Source organism: Manis pentadactyla, chromosome 14 (genome assembly GCF_030020395.1).
Source record: "Manis pentadactyla isolate mManPen7 chromosome 14, mManPen7.hap1, whole genome shotgun sequence".
In the NCBI taxonomy this organism is placed as follows: domain Eukaryota; kingdom Metazoa; phylum Chordata; class Mammalia; order Pholidota; family Manidae; genus Manis; species Manis pentadactyla.
In genome coordinates, this window is record NC_080032.1 from 75,950,609 (window position 1) to 75,968,769 (window position 18,161).

Genomic DNA, 18,161 nt, shown 5'->3' on the forward strand with positions numbered 1-18,161 from the left:
TTTCTGTTGGTTCATTGTTAGTGTATAGGAAAACCACAGATTTCTGTGTGTTGATTTTGTATCCTGCAACTTTGTTGTATTCCGATATCAGTTCTAGTAGTTTTGGGGTGGAGTCTTTAGGGTTTTTTATGTACAGTATCATGTCATCTGCAAATAGTGACAGTTTAACTTCTTCTTTACCAAACTGGATTCCTTGTATTTCTTTGTTTTGTCTGATTGCCGTGGCTAGGACCTCCAGTACTATGTTAAATAACAGTGGAGAGAGTGGGCATCCCTGTCTAGTTCCCAATCTCAGAGGAAATGCTTTCAGCTTCTCGCTGTTCAATATAATGTTGGCTGTGGGTTTATCATAGATGGCCTTTATTATGTTGAGGTACTTGCCCTCTATTCCCATTTTGCTGAGAGTTTTTAACATGAATGCATGTTGAACTTTGTCAAATGCTTTTTCAGCACCTATGGAGATGATCATGTGGTTTTTGTCTTTCTTTTTGTTGATGTGGTGGATGATGTTGATGGACTTTGGAATGTTGTACCATCCTTGCATCCCTGGGATGAATCCCACTTGGTCATGGTGTATGATCCTTTTGATGTATTTTTGAATTCGGTTTGCTAATATTTTGTTGAGTATTTTTGCATCTATGTTCATCAGGGATATTGGTCTGTAGTTTTCTTTTTTGGTGGGGTCTTTGCCTGGTTTTGGCATTAGGGTGATGTTAGCATAATAGAATTAGTTTGGCAGTATCTCCTCCTCCTCTATTTTTTGGAAAACTCTAAGGAGAATGGGTAATATGTCTTCCCTGTATGTCTGATAAAATTCCGAGGTAAATCCATCTGGCCCGGGGGTTTTGTTCTTTGGTAGTTTTTTGATTACCTCTTCAATTTCGTTGCTGGTAATTGGTCTGTTTAGATTTTCTGTTTCTTTATGGGTCAATCGTGGAAGGTTGTATTTTTCTAGGAAGTTGTCCATTTCTCCTAGGTTTCCCAGCTTGTTAGCATATAGATTTTCATAGTATTCTCTAATAATTCTTTGTATTTCTGTGGGGTCCGTCGTGATTTTTCCTTTCTCGTTTCTGATACTGTTGATTTGTGTTGACTCTTTTTTCTTCTTAATAAGTCTGGCTAGAGGCTTATCTATTTTGTTAATTTTCTCGAAGAACCAGCTCTTGGTTTCATTGATTTTTGCTTTTGTTTTATTCTTCTTAATTTTATTTATTTCTTCTCTGATCTTTATTATGTCCCTCCTTCTGCTGACCTTAGGCCTCATCTGTTCTTCTTTTTCCAATTTCGATAATTATGACATTAGACCATTCATTTGGGATTGTTCTTCCTTTTCTAAATATGCCTGGATTGCTATATACTTTCCTCTTAAGACTGCTTTTGCTGTTTCCCACAGAAGCTGGGGCTTAGTGTTGTTGTTGTCATTTGTTTCCATATATTTCTGGATCTCCATTTTGATTTGGTCATTGATCCATTGATTATTTAGGAGCGTGTTGTTAAGCCTCCATGTGTTTGTGAGCCTCTTTGCTTTCTTTGTACAGTTTATTTCTATTTTTATGCCTTTGTGGTCTGAAAAGTTCGTTGGTAGGATTTCAATCTTTTGGAATTTTCTGAGGCTCTTTTTGTGGCCTAGTATGTGGTCTATTCTGGAGAATGTTCCATGTGCACTTGAGAAGAATGTATATCCTGTTGCTTTTAGATGTAGAGTTCTATAGATGTCTATTAGGTCCATCTGCTCTACTGTGTTGTTCAGTGCTTCCGTGTCCTTACTTATTTTCTGCCCGGTGGATCTATCCTTTGGGGTGAGTGGTGTGTTGAAGTCTCCTAGAATGAATGCATTGCAGTCTATTTCCCCCTTTAGTTCTGTTAGTATTTGTTTCACATATGCTGCTGCTCCTGTGTTGGGTGCATATATATTTAGAATGGTTATATCCTCTTGTTGGACTGAGCCCTTTATCATTATGTAGTGTCCTTCTTTATCTCTTGTTACTTTCTTTGTTTTAAAGTCTATTTTGTCTGATATTAGTACTGCAATCCCTGCTTTCTTCTCGCTGTTGTTTGGTTGAAATATGTTTTTCCATCCCTTGACTTTTAGTCTGTACATGTCTTTGGGTTTGAGGTGAGTTTCTTGTAAGCAGCATATAGATGGGTCTTGCTTTTTTATACAGTCTATTACTCTTGTGTCTTTTGATTGGTGCATTCAGCCCATTAACATTTAGGGTGACTATTGAAAGATATGTACTTATTACCATTGCAGGCTTTAAATTCGTGGTTACCAAAGGTTCAAGGTTAGCCTCTTTAGTATCTCACTGCCTAACTTAGCTCGCTTATTGAGCTGTTATATACACTGTCTGGAGATTCTTTTCTTCTCTCCCTTCTTATTCCTCCTCCTCGATTCTTCATATGTTGGGTGTTTTGTGCTGTGCTCTTTCTAGGAGTGCTCCCATCTAGAGCAGTCCCTGTAAGATGTTCTGTAGAGGTGGTTTGTGGAAAGCAAATTCCCTCAGCTTTTGTTTGTCTAGGAATTGTTTAATCCCACCGTCATATTTGAATGATAGTCGTGCTGGATACAGTATCCTTGGTTCAAGGCCCTTCTGTTTCATTGTATTAAATATATCCTGCCATTCTCTTCTGGCCTGTAGGGTTTCTGTCGAGAAGTCTGATGTTAGCCTGATGGGTTTTCCTTTATAGGTGACCTTTTTCTCTCTAGCTGCCTTTAAAACTCTTTCCTTGTCCTTGATCTTTGCCATTTTAATTATTATGTGTCTTGGTGTTGTCCTCCTTGGATCCTTTCTGTTGGGGGTTCTGTGTATTTCCGTGGTCTGTTCGATTACTTCCTCCCCCAGTGTGGGGAAGTTTTCAGCAATTATTTCTTCTAAGATACTTTCCATCTCTTTTCCTCTCTCTTCTTCTTCTGGAACCCCTATAATACGGATATTGTTCCTTTTGGACTGGTCACACAGTTCTCTTAATATTGTTTCATTCCTGGAGATCCTTTTATCTCTCTCTCTATGTCAGCTTCTATGCGTTCCCGTTCTCTGCTTTCAATTCCATCAATGGCCTCTTGCGTACTATCCATTCTTCTTATAAACCCTTCCAGAGTTTGTTTCATTCCTATAATCTTCTTTCTGGCATCTGTGATCTCCCTCTGGACTTAATCCCATTTCTCTTGCGTATTTCTCTGCATCTCTGTCAGCATGTTTATGATTCTTATTTTGAATTCTTTGTCAGGAAGACTGGTTAGGTCTGTCTCCTTCTCTGGTGTTGTCTCTGTGATCTTTGTCTGCCTGTAGTTTTGCCTTTTCATGGTATTAGGAATAGTTTGCAGAGCTGGGATGAGTGACGGCTGGAAGGACTTCCCTTCTTGTTGGTTTGTGGCCCTCCTCTCCTGGGAGAACAGCGACCTCTAGTGGCTTGTGCTGCGCAGCTGCGCGCAGACAGGGTTTCTGCTTCCTGCCCGGCTGCTATGGAGTTAATCTCCGCTGTTGCTGTGGGCGTAGCCTGGCTCGGGCAGCTACTCCAAAATGGTGGAGTCGCGTTGGATGGGGAGCGGCAGGGAGGCTATTTATCTCCGTAAGGGGCCTCCCTGCTCCCTGCAGCCCAGGGGTTAGGGTGCCCAGAGATCCCTGGATTCCCTACCTCTGGATTCAGTGTCCTGCCCTGCCCCTTTAAGACTTCCAGAAAGCACCCGCCAAAACAAAACAACGACCACACACACACACAAATTTTTTAATTAAAAAAAAAAAAAAAAGGTCGCCGCTCGTTTTTCTTTATTCTCCGGCGCCAGCCTCAGGCATCTGCTCACCGGTCTTGCTGCCCTGTTTCCCTAGTATTGGGGTCCCTGTCCCTTTAAGACCTCCAAAAAGCACTCGCCAAAACAAAAAATAGAAAAAAAAAATTGGTCGCTTGTTTTTCTTATGTCCTCTGTCGCCCAGCCTCCAGGGCCCGCTCACTGTTCTTGCTGCCCTGTTTTCCTACTATCGAGCGCCCTGCACTCTGGCCCGGATGGCGGGGGCTGGGTGTTCGGCAGTCCTGGGCTCCGTCTCCCTCCCGCTCTGCCTGCTCTTCTCCCGCCGGGAGCTGGGGGGAGGGGCGCTCGGCTCCCGCGGGGCCGGGGCTTGTATCTTACCCCCTTCGCGAGGCGCTGGGTTCTCTCAGGTGCGGATGTGGTCTGGATATTGTCCTGTGTCCTCTGGTCTTTATTCTAGGAAGGGTTGTCTTTGTTATATTTTCATAGATATATGTGGTTTTGGGAGGAGATCTCCGCTGCTCTACTCACGCTGCCATCTTCCGATCCCCCCTATCATATTCTTATTATATGATTACTTTTTATTCAGTATCTGATCATTTTAATATATGTCATCATTACATGTGTGATCCTCTACTTTCTTGATTCTGCTGATTTTTGCTCATAGTTGCATGTTTCTACTTTTTTTGGATTGCTTTCATTGTTGAACTCCTAATCCTAGAATTTTAGTTTTGGAAATTATTTGAGAAGTGGCTTTAAATGTGTTTTTCCAGAAATAACATATGCCTGCTTTTGCCAGGTGCCTGGGAGCATGGCTGACCTAGGACTACTTCGAACTTAATTTCAGTCTGGAGTTTTTCTCCAGTAACAGAAGTAATATTATTCCATTCTTGATCCCAGCCAAGGGAAAGCCTATGATTATGAGCTCTCCAGGGAGAATTTCTGTCCCCTTCCCTCAGAGCCGAGGCTGTCCCAGCATTCTGTTATATTTCCCTGTAATGCTTCTCCCCTACTTACTCACTTATGCCTTTATGTAGGGTTCTTTGATCATATTCTCAACCTTATGAAGAATCCAGGCTTTGTGTTCTTTCCTTTGTGTGTGAGTCCCATTGAAACTCAATCTCCAGGCCACCAAGGAACAATCCAGTTGGATTCCAACTTCCATGTGAATTTTGGCTTCTTAGAACAAACAACTTTGTTGTTGTTGTTCTGCTAGGTTAGTCAAGTATTTCAAATGACGGTTTTGCTTTATACCTAGCTGAAGTTGACATGGAAGAAATTTAAAAAATTGAATAGATGAGAAACAGTGGAAGAAATGTAGTGTTTTAAAGAACTACCTTAAAAATAATTTCTAGACTCAAGATTTTATGGAGTACTTGGAACTGTTATGAAATGATACTTATGTTCTGTAAAAATTTCCAGAGCCTTCTAGGAAAAGAATGACCCTAGTACAAAACCCAGTGAGGATAATTTCAGTTAAACATGTGGGTCAATCTCATCTGTGCATATCAATTTAGGAATCTTGAGCAACAATGTGTTTAAAATACACAACATTTAAAAGCTGGATTTATTTCAGGAACATAAAGATAATTGGCTATCAGGCAATCTAATATTATAGTACAGAATGTCAAAGGATAAAAATCTATGTTGTCATCTCTGAACTGGTATTGATTATATTCATCATGCATTTAGCATAAATACTCTAAGTAAACTATAAGTAGAAACATCAACAACATAACAAAGTATAGCTGTTTTGAAATCAATAATTAATATATTGTTTCAAGGTAAAACTTGGATTTAGAGCCCAAGAGAAAGTGTCAAATTGGTGATTTCATTTTGAGGAAACATGTTTTTTTATAGTTCAAGGTGGGGAAAAGTGGGGTCAACTAAAAGAAAGGAAGATTAGAGTTGGAAGAGAAAAATGTCAAGAACAGAACTTTGGAATATTTATAATGGGTAGATAGAAACTGAGAAAATGTGGTTGAAGAGTTTGAGAATCTGGGCAGTACAGCTTCTTGGAAAATGTAACAAGGGAAGAATTTTAAGAATAAGACAAAGCCATGTGATAAAAAAAACACCATAGAATGGTTGAGAAAGAAAAGGACAAAGTCAAGTCATCAGTTTGACTATTAGGAAGTCATTGGTGACTTTTCAGAGAGACATTTCAGAGGAGAGTTATGGATAAAATACAGATTATAGTCTATTGACATGTGGACTCAGTGGAGTATATACAGGGATTACATATTTCTCTACCTTGTTTGTTCACAAAGAATAAGAGAGAAACAAGATGACATGTTAAAAAAAAATAGTCCTCAAGGTTTTGTTTTTGTTTTTTAAATAAGCAATGGTATTTATAGACTGAAAGGAAAGACAGTTTTGTATGGAGAGATTAAAGAGTTTGATGGCATAATGTTTTGGATATTAATAAACTCAAAGGAAGGAAACTTTCAGATGGAGAGATTAAAGACTGTGATGAAATATTGTTTTGGAGAAAGCAGGAAACCATAGGGTAAAGAACTAAGTAGTAAGAATTAACCTTGGTATGGAAAGAGACACTTCCTGAGAAAGGAAGAAAATAGAAAAGTATGTGTGAGCATACTTAGGAGTAGGAGGAAGGAAGTTTAAGGGAATAATGTTTTTAATCTTGATTTCAGTGAAGTGAGGTAATTTATTGAGACTAAATATAAGTATGAGTAGACTTTTGGGGTCTTGACATATGCAGGAAAAGTTCTCGAACTTCCTTTGGGGGAACGTTTGATTAAGTTCAGGGATGATTAAAAGATAAGTTAGCAGAATTAAGAGATGAGCTGAAAGAACATTAATTTATAGATAAGAACTCAAAATGCAGTGTTGTCTGAAATTTATTTTCATTATGGTAGAATTATAAAAGTTGCAGGTCAGGTTGCCCTGAGAGTAAACAAACTCTGAGATAGAAATTTGCAAGGAGGAAGTTTATTGGGGGAGTTCTCTCAGGTTCAACACCTTTGGGGGAAGAGAAAGAATCAGGATTGGGCAAAATGAATTAGTAAACTCTGATACAATCCCAACGAAGGCCGCTGCCAACCCCAAAGGGTGGTGGGTGCCATGCAGAGCTGTCCTGCACTGAGGTGAGGGGCCCAGGCTGCCCTAATCCCATGGTGATCTGTCACTGAGGCACGCAGCCCACAGTAAGGGGATGAGACCTTGGGCCAGCAGGCTGTCGTTAGCAGAGGGCAATTTCTAGAAAGTCCTGCCAGTTGAGAGCTGTTAGCTGATGACACTTCTGTGCTAGAGGAAGTGAGTCTTCAGTCCTGAAGGGACTGGGCTCCACATGCTTCATATGCACTTCACTGTACCCCTTCTGCTTCTCAAATCTACTTTTTCCTATAACTTCTGGGACTGTCCTCCAGGATTCTGTGGACCTCTTTCTATAGGGAAAGCTTATAGCAAGAGCGAGGATGAACCGTGGTCCCTGTTACTGAGCTGGGCTTTTGTGGCGATCTATGGTCATCCATTTCCTCCTCTTTGTCCATTTGACATTCCCCTTGCTCATAGCCTGCCTCTCGTCTGTCTAGGTGGCTTATCTCTCGGGCTACCCAGACCCTTGTCTCTGAGATATTTAAGTCCCTGGTTACCATGCCCTTTTTAGACTATAGCTGCTGCACTTACCAATTTACCTTCAAATTTGGGCAAAAGAACATCCAGAGATGTCTAAATGGGTCACGTGAGTGCCAAATATATTCCTCCCTGTTCTACCTCTTCCTGATGATCAGGGTCAGTTTTCTTGACAGCATACTGATTGTTCTTGCATACTGCTTCCTTGGTCAAAGGATGCTCAAGTGCTGGTCACTGGAAGCAGGGATAATCCCTGCTTCAAGCCCTTGATTCCCAGACACATGAGTTCTTCGTTTTGGAGACAGCATCATACAATGGTCATTGAGTTCAAATGTATATGTCCTCATGGACACCTGTCTTTGCAGGGTATTTCCCCTGAACTGGAAGCTTAGCTGTGATTTTATCAGCCTGTTTGGTTGCTTTATTAGAGGCTCACCGCTTCTAGGTGGTATAGTGTGGGTTTGTAGGGTAGTTCCCTCTGCAACACCTTCTTTGCTATAAAATAGGTCCCTTGGTCTGCTGCAAATTATGTAGGAGTCTATGCTGTGGAGTCAGATACTCTGAAACTTTCATATAGTAGTACTGACTGATGCTCTGCAGGCAGAGAAGTCAAACCCATACTCACATTATGTGTCTGTTCCAGTCAAGATGAATCACTGCTCCTTCCAAAGTGGAAAGGGTTCAGTGTAGTCAGTTTGTTATCAAATGACTGGTTGAATGGGGGCTCAGTAGTGGTCAAAGGTTACACATTCTGCAGTGCTAGTGGGTAGGTAAGCCTTGGTGTGTGGTAAGCATCCTGTTGGGACCTTCACAGTTTCCATCTTTGACTACTTCATTCATAATTTACCCAGAATGCAGCACCAGGCTGGCCAGTGACAGAGTCTGGTTGGCATTACTTGCTTGACTAATTCCCTCTACTTGGTTGTTGAATGGTTTCTTCTGTGTTAAACGCTCTCTGGACAGCATTATATAAAATATATACATAGTTCATGCCCATTCCTATATGTATATCCTATCCATATGCCTTTTTCCCTGACCTTGATCCTTCGAATCTTCTGCTTTAAGCCATTTTAGCAACTGGCCAAGCCATTTGCTACTGCAAATTCCTCTTTCCACGTGAAGTATATGACCAGGCACCCTGCCTGCTGCTTTGCCCATTGGGTGATTTCCTTTCACTCCTGTCTTTTCAGGTCACCTTGTTGTGCAGCAGCAATCTATGTTTTACCTGCTCCCACATAGTGAGGGGACCATCTGTGAACCAAGCACAAGTCCAACTCCTCTGTCAGTGGTTATAAGGGACAACCACGCAGCCATAGAGTGAACTGAAGCTTTGGTAAACAGTGGCAGAGGATCAGGGCACAGTAATGTGTCCACTGGCCCTGCTTATGCCCAATCCTGGATGCACCATTTCCACCTAGCTTTGGGACAACATAGATGTATACTAATGTCCATTCTGAGTGAATGAGAACAAAGTCTGATTCTCCTTTCACATGAAGATGAAAAGAGAAGAATACATTCTCCACATCAGTGGCTAAATACTATGTACCTGAGGCATGTTGATCTGTGCTAGCAAATATCGTATCTGGCATAAAGCTGTCAGCAGGGCTACTATTTGTGTGAGTTTCAGGTATTCTCTGGCCTTTGTAGGAACTAGACAGGTGAATTAAATGGAGATATGGTGGGGACTGTCACCCCTGCACTTGTCTCTGTCATTCTCACAGGGATGTGATATTCACCAGCATATATTTTATTCCTTTGGTAAATGAGTATAACACTTGGGCTCTTCCATGGAGACTAGTTATCTGGTGGATTTTCTGACTTAGTTAATATTTTCTAGCATCCTCAATACTCTGAGCCATGTGATCCCTTCTTCCACCCTCTGCTACAATGCTACTTCATTAAGTTTGGGCCATCACTTTCTATAAGTTTCTAAGAGCCACAGAGCAATGCATGAACACCATACCCAAGGGCACTGCCAGGGTATTAACTCTTCTAAACAAAGGAGATCAATATTGGTAATTCTCCCATGTGTTCTGACCCCATCCCCCTAGATTCCCATATGTATTCTCCTGACTCCTGTCAAGATGTGCAGGCTCTGTCCTGCAATTCTTTGGGAATCTCCTTTGGGAGACAGTCTCTTTTTCCTTCACCCTAGTTATTGACTATAACCAGGGACAGTGAGAAGAGATCCTAGAGCAGGGCCTTTCTTTTTTGTGCAGGAGGGAGGTCTCCATATTGTCTTTGAGCAAGGATGAAGCATTTGTCCTTAACAGGGAAACAGTGGTCCCCTGTTGCAGGCTTGGAGGATTCAGAGGAATCTGGGCATTCCAGATTGATAATGCATCCATCTAGATGCTTCCCATTCCATATGGAATGATGACCTTGAGATTGAGAATTTAACTTTCTTTTGAATTCTGGTAAGTATTAGTTCTAGCTTTCTCTGCCCTCCAGCTGCAGGAGATATGATTCTTTGTTTTAAATAAAGAAGGAATCATTGATATACAATCTTATGAAGGTTTCACATGCACAACACTGTAGTTTTAACATTCACCCATATTATCAAATTCTCATTCCCTCATTGCAGTCACTGTCTAGCAGCATAATAAGATTATACTGCCTTCCCTGTGACCTACCTATATTGTGATTGCTAATTATAGTGCCCCTTAATCCCATTGTCCCTCCTTTCCTACCCACCCTCCCAAACCCCTCCCCTTGGTAACTGCTAGTCTCTCCTTGGAATCTCTGAGTCTACGGCTATTTTGTTCCTTCAGTTTTGCTTTGTTGTTATACTCCACATATGAGTGAAATCATCTGGTACTTGTCTTCCTCTGCCTGGCTTATTTCACTGATCATAATACTCTCTAGCTCCATCCTTGTTGTTGTAAATGGTAGGATTCGATTTCTTCTTATGGCTGAATAATATTCCATTGTGTATATGTACCACTCTTCTTTATCCATTTATCTATTGATAGATACTTAGGTTGCTTCCATAACTTGGCTATTATAAATAGTGCTGTGATAAACATAGGGGTGCATATGTCTCTTTGATCTTGTTTTCTTTGGGTAAATTCCTAGGAGTGGACTTACTAGGTCAAATGGTATTTCTATTTTTAGTTTTTTTGAGGAACTTCTATATTGCTTTCCACACTGGTTGAACTAATTTTCATTCCCACCAGCAGTGTAGGAGGGTTCCCCTTTTTCTGCATCCTCGTCAGCATTTGTTGTTCCTTGTCTTTTCGATGTTGGCCTTCCTAACTGGTCTGAAGTAACATCTCATTGTGGTTTTAATTTGCATTTCCCTAAAATTAGTGATGTGGAGCATCTTTTCATTTGCCTGTTGGCCATCTGAATTTCTTCTTTGGAGAAATGTCTGTTCAGATCATCTGCCAATTTCTTAATCTGGTTATTTGTTTTTTTGGGTGTTGAGGTGTATGAACTCTTTATATATTTTGTATGTTAACCCCTTATCAGATAAGTCATTTATGAATATATTCTCCCATACTGTAGGATACCCTTTTGTTCTGCTGATGGGTCCTTTGCTGTAAGAAGCTTTTTAGTTTGATGTAGTCTTGTTTGCTCATTTTTGCTTTTGTTTCCCTTTCTTGAGGAGATAACTTTCAGGAAAAAGTTGGTCATGTTTACATGCAAGAGATTTTTGCCTATGTTTTCTTCTAAGAGTTTTATGGTTTCATGATTTACATTCAGGTCTTTGATCCATTTCGAGTTTACTTTTGTGTATGGGGTTACACAATGATCCAGTTTCATTCTCTTACATGTAGCTGTCCAAGTTTGCCACCACCAGTTGTTGAAGAGGCTGTCATTTCCCCATAGTATATCCATGGTTCCTTTATCATATATTAATATATGCTGGGGTTATATCTGGGCTCTCTAATCTGTTCCATTGGTCTATGAGTCTGTTCTTGTGCTAGTAGCAAATTGTCTTGATGACTGTGGCTTTGTAGTAGAGCTTGAAGTTGGGGAGCGAGATCCCCCCAGCTTATTCTTCCTTCTCAGGGTTTCTTTGGCTATTTGGGGTCTTTTGACCTCAAATATGAATTTTAGAACTGTTTCTTCTAGTTTGTTGAAGATTGTTGTTGGTATTTTGATAGGGATTGCATTAATCTGTAGATTGCTTTAAGCAGAATGGCCATTTTGACAATATTAATTCTTCCTATCCATGAGCATCAGATGTATTTCCATTTACTGGTGTTTTCTTTAATTTCTCTTATAAGTGTCTAGTAGTTTTCAGGGTATAGGTCTTTGACCTCCTTGATTAGGTTTAGTCCTAGGTATTTTATTCTTTTTGATGCAGCTGAGAATAGAATTGTTTTCTTGATTTCTCTTTCTGCTTGCTCATCATTATTATATAAGAATACAACAGATTTATGTGTATTGATTTTGTATCTTGCAACTTTGCTGAATTCAATCATTAGTTCTTGTAGCTTTTGGGTGGATTCTGGTATTATGACTACCATAATGTATAGCATCATGTCATATGCAAATAATGACAGTTTAACTTTTTCCTTACCAATCTGAGTGCCTTTTATTTATTTGTGTTGTCTGATTGCTGTGGCTAGGACCTCCAGTACTATGTTGAATAAAAGTGGGGAGAGTGGGCATCCTTGTCGTGTTCCTGATTTTAGAGGAAAATTTTTCATCTTTTTGTTGTTAAGTATGATGTTGGCTGTTGGTTTGTCATATATGGCCTTTATTATGTTGAGGTACCTGCCCTCTATACCTATTTTGTTGAGAGTTTTTATCATGAATGGCTGTTGAATTTTGTAGAATTCTTTTTCAGCATCTGTGGGGATGATCATATGATTTTTGTCCTTTTTGTTGAAGTGTTGTGTATGATGATGTATTTTTAAATATTGTACCATCCTTCCATCCCTGGAATAAATCCTATTTGATTGTGATGGATGATCTTTTTTAATGTATCTTCGAATTCAGTTTGCTAATATTTTGTTGCAGATTTTTGCATCTATGTTCATCAGGGATATTGGTCTGTAATTTTCTTTTTTGTGGTGTCTTCGCCTGGTTTTGGTATTAGGGTGATGCTGGCCTCATAGAATGAGTTTGGAAGTATTCCCTCCTCTTCCACTTTTCAGAAGACTTTAAGGAGGATGGGTATTAGTTCTTCACTAAATGTTTGATAAAATTCAGCGGTGAAGCTATCTGGTTCAGGCATTTTGTTCTTAGGTAGTTTTTTGATTACTAATTCAATTTCGTTGCTGGTAATTGGTCTTGTTCAGATTTTCTGTTTCTTCCTGGGTCAGCCTTGGAAGGTTTTATTTTTCTAGAAAGTTGTCTATTTCTTCTAGGTTATCCAGTTTGTTAGCATATAATTTTTCATAGTATTCTCTAATAATTCTTTGTATTTCTGTGATGTCCATAGTGATTTTTTCCTTTCTCATTTATGATTCTGTTTATGTGTGTTGACTCTCTTTTTTTCTTGGTAAATAAGGCTAGGGGTTTATCTACTTTGTTTATTTTCTTGAAGAGCCAGCTCCTGGTTTTGTTGATTCTTTCTACTGCTTTATTCTTTTCCATTTTATTTATTTCTGCTCTGATCTTTATTATGTCCCTCCTTCTACTGACTTTGGGCCTCATTTGTTCTTCTTTTTCTAATTTCATTAATTGTGAGTTTAGACTGTTCATTTGGGATTGTTATTTCTTGAGGTAGGCCTGTATTGCAATATACTTCCCTCTTAGAACTGCCTTTGCTGTGTCTCACGGATTTTGGGGTATTGAGTTGTTGTCATTTGTCACCTTATATTATTTGATTTCTGTTTTTCCTTTGGTCATTGATCCATTGATTATTTAGGAGCATGTTGTTAGGTCTCCATGTGTTTGTGGGCTCTTCTGTTTTCTTTGCATAATTTATTCTTAGTTTCATACCTTTGTGGTCTGAGAAGCTGGCTGGTACAATTTTGATCCTTCTGAATTTACTGAGGTTCTTTTTGTGGCCTATTATGTGATCTATTATGGAAAATGTTCCATGTGCACTTGAGAATGTGTATCCTGCCACTTTTGGGTGGAGAGTTCTGTAGACGTCTCTTAGGTCTATCTGTTCTAATGTGTTTTTCAGTGCCTCTGTCCCCTTACTTATTTTCCACCTGGTTGATCTGTCCTTTGGAATGAGTGATGTGTTGAAGTCTCTTAAAATGAATGCATTGCATTCTATTTCCCCCTTTAATTCTGTTAGTATTTGTTTCACATATTTGGGTTCTCCTTTGTTGGATGCATAGATATTTATAATGGTTATATCCTCTTGTTGACTGACCCCTTTGTCATCATGTAATGTCCTTCTTTGTATTTTGTTACTTTGTTTGTTTTGAAGTCTATTTTTTTTTGATACAACTACTGCAACTCCTGCTTTTTTCTCCTTGTTATTTGCATGAAATATTGTTTTCCATCCCTTCACTTTTAGTCTTTGTATGTCTTTAGGTTTGAAGTGAGTCTCCTGTAGGCAGCATATATAGATAGGCCATGTTTTTTTAATCCATTCTGTAAGTCTATGTCTTTTCATTGGTGCATTCAGTCCATTTACATTAAGGGTGATTATCGATAGGTTATATACTTACTGCCATTGCACGGTTTAGATCAGTGGTTACCAAATGTTCAAGGGAAACTTTTTTACTATCTAACAGTCTAATTTAATTCACTTATTACGCTATTACAAACACAATCTAGAGGTTCTTTCTTTCTATAATAATCAACTAACAAACATAATATCAATGACAAGTTATAGGCTTTTGGCTTCGTTTAATTTTCCCATTGGTGGTGTGTGCTTGGTTCTCCAGGGTGCACACTCTGAGAGTGTGTTTATTGTTAAGGATGTGCATTAGGAGTTCCCTTGGGGTCAAACCTGTGGAAAAGAGGTGAAGGAAACAGAGTTAGGTAGGGAAGGAGTCAGCTATGATGTGGGACCAGCTTGGCAGTTTTTGCTGACCTGGAGAGCTCTAGAGCTGGAGAGACCTGTCAGAAATGTCTCACAGTGGGCCACGATTTCCAGTCCTTATACTTTCATCAGTCATTGTATGCAGACAGCCCTTGGAAGGCTGTAATGTTATGTGAAGGGATTCTCTGTGGCTTAAGTGGAGGCCGCCCCAAAGGGCTGACTGTGAAGGCTGCCCACTTTACAGCTGGGACCAAAAGAGCTTCCTACTGACTTTCTCGACATCATATTGCTCATAGGCGGTATGGACTCCGCATTTCCTGACTCCACTTGGAAGATTTTTTTTCCTCCTTCACGCCATGCCTCTTACCTCATGTGACTACATAGTGAGACCAGCACCAAGCTTGCCAATGTGCTCTCTCAGTGTCGTTCTTGGCAGCAGTGGCTGAGCTATGTGGACTTCATGTGAAAGCAATATTTTTGAAAAACCTCAGGTGGCCTAGGTTTAGCTGAGCAAGCTCCAGGATTGGCAAGGCAAAGCATTCCTGGCATGCAGGCATTGCTAATTCACCAAGTTCTCTCAGACAATTTATTATAAATCTGAAGGGACACTGGACCAGCTCACCAGCTTGTCATTTTTGTTCATTTCCAGGATGGATACTAAGTTTGGCGTCTCACTGGCTCTTTTTGCTGCCTGAATATGTCTGCCTTTATCTAAAAATATCCTGAATCCTACTGGGGACAGTGTGGTTTGACTCAAGCTCAGCTTCTCTCCAACTCAGAGGAGGTTGGAGAGGAAGATAAAGGGACTCATGAAAGAAAATAAAATGTTTTATTTAATGGTTAACATGGGTGGCTTTGTCTGAACTTTAGAAAGCAAGAGTGATTGCTTCATGAAGTCTACGTTAACACAGAAGAAGTTATTTATTAACCTTAAGAGAGCAAGGAATTGTTATGCAGCTGTGTAGGCAAAATAGAAGAGAGACAATGACGGCTGAAGTGACAGTATGGAGGTAAAGCAAAGAACATGGTCCAGGAGTTGAAAGCTCTGGATTCCAGTTATGATTCTACTACTTACTAGCACACCCCTCTGGGTCAAATCTTATTCTCTCTCAGTTTTACTGTCTTTAACATGGGTCTGATTACATATGATTTGCCTTATTCCTTTGCTTGTTACAGGGAGTAAATGAAATAATAGATGTCAATGTGTAAAATTCCATATTAAAAAATAAATTTCTGGGGCCTGCTCACTTGAATTTCAAGGCTATGGGAAATTCTGAGACTCTGGAATGCATATGAAATGGGTAGTAGAGTTTGGAAATCATAGATCCTGGAGGTCGTAATTATCTCAGGAACGATTGTTCAGAGGAGGAAGACAAGTTTAGTCTGCTTCCTTTTCTCCTGGCTTCCAGCAGTCCTGGCTCATGTGTTCTTTTGAAGTCCTTTGGAAATGGAGAATTCGCTGGGCCCTTATAGGTGGCTTGGGTCTGTTTGGCCCTGTCTCAAATCTCCTGGACAACATGAGATTCTCTTCGAGCAACTGAAAGTTCAGGAAATGAGTCAGGATGACTGAGAGTAGCTAGTGGTACAACATGACGTGGATCCAACAAAAATATAATTTTCGTGTAGAAATTTGTTGAGCTTTGAAGACAAACACATCTTTTGTGAGAACTCAGTCAAGTGATAATGATATTTTGGGATGAATATTCTCTACAACTTCTTGATGAAGATACGTATATGAGAAGACCGTAATAGTTCATGAAGGACTTAGCAGAAGCAGGACTCATCTGGTCTATTGAAGTAGTCTTCTGACTCATCTATGTGTAGTTTACTCCTTTCCAATCCATTCTTCACACTGTCAGAACTTACCTTTCTACATCTGCTTGTACTACTTTTCCTGCCTAAATCTGCTGCTTTTAGACCAATGTCCAATTGCCCTAGCCTGTTTTATACTAGAATCTAGGGCAGGGATCTTGTCTGCCATGTTCACTGCTGTGCCCAAATTATCTAGGATAATTTCTAGCACATAGTTAAGTGCCCAACAGACATTTGTCTATGAATTAATATTGGACACTAATGATTTGGTCTTAATCTACCTTTCTAGTCACCTCTCCTGTCTCCCCTAACTTCACTTACTGGGGAAAGGTTGCTCACTGTTCCCCAAATTAGTTTGCTAATCTCAATCCATGTCTTTTAAATACTTTTCTTGCTGACTGGAATGACTTCCCTTATGTTTATTTGAAAAAACATTCTATTAATTCTTTAATATATAGCTCAATTGTTGCTGATGACTTTTCTGACTCTCATAGTCTTTCTCTATTTCTATTCTACTTTGTTCTACAAGGGTCATGCTTTGAATGCTATAGAGCAATTTCTTGCTTGTCTGTCTCCTCACAAGATTTTATCTTATTCATCTTTGTACTACTCTAGTTCCTGGACTTAACAGGTGTTTAATTAATGTGTGTTGAATGATCAACACACAGTATGTTTTATGATGAATCAGATAGCTTAATGATCTGTATACCACGTTCTCTCCATGGACTACAAGTAAAGCCTTGAGGGAAGACTGATAGGTCAGTCAGTAGGTACTATGCCAGAAAAATATTCCTTCTGTTCTCAGTTTTCAAGATTTGAACTAGTAACATGTTTAACTGTCACAAATCTTAAAGGCTCAACCACCAATCACAAGTTTAAATTCCATGCTAATGAGGTTTGTTTTCTCCATGAAATATCCGCTGTCACTAACAAGTTCTGGCTCAATATTTTGCACATTTTGAAAGTGGGCCAGTTGAAAGAAGGTAATAACTCAATATATATATACTTTTACTCCTATTGGTGAAACAACTAAAAATATTTATATACTGGATGGTAGAATTTTGTGTACAGGACTAGATTATGTAATATAAGGACTCAAACAAAACAACATGATTCAATGTTTGACACAGTACCTAGTATAACAGTATATTCAATAACTGTAAAGTTGCCTTGAAAATGAATTCTTACCTGTTTGGATCTTTATTGGAGAGGAACTTATGGCCAATGGTAGAAACAGAGACATTTCAAAGTTAGGCACAGCCCTGGAGAATATTTTCATTTCATCTCAATTTTCCATGTTTCACATTCAGTAGTCTTAAATAACTCTTTAGTTGGTTAGAGCCACTTTAATGATAATCAGGACATAGAATTTATTCATGACTTGTTAGCATTGTGAGAGCTGAGGACAAGACAGAATTTTCTGGATCCTCAGGAATATTGTATTATCAAATACCACAAGAAATGCCAAATTACTATATTGTGATTACTGTGGTGTATCTGAAGCTAAAGACTAAGTCCTTTACTCTCTCACCACCCTACCTGGTTAACTGTATAGTGAGAGTATAGTTAATTCCTAGTTCTTTCAAAGTAGATTGCTCAACGTCTGCTATTCCTCTGTTTTCCTGGCCTAGAGGCTAGATACTTGCATATAGGGTCCAGATTATCTATGTATTGTAAGCTCTCTCTGCCAAGGAAACCCATCTTTGTTGTGAATGCTTGCACGCTGACAGTATTGACTCTGTGGTACATCTTTTGCTTCTGTCATCACAGTGAGTATAGTGTAAAGAATTGAAAAAAAATGAGGTACTATTTTCTAAAGACGTGTTAGGAACTTTCTGTGTATGTCATCTAATTTGCATAAAAGTCTAATGAAGCAAATATCATCATTACTATTTTGTAGAAGGGAAAGTGGACTAAGAAAGATTTTCTTATTTGGCAGACCATACTACTAGTATTCATTTATTTCACCAAATATTTACTGAGCGCAGTGTGAGACACTGAGCTTAAGGTTGCCAAAAAGAGGTTTTTGCTCTATATGGAGCTTATGGAATCTTTGACTTCAAGGCTGACATGTAGCTGAGCACCCCAGCCTGTAAGATTCGTGAAAGT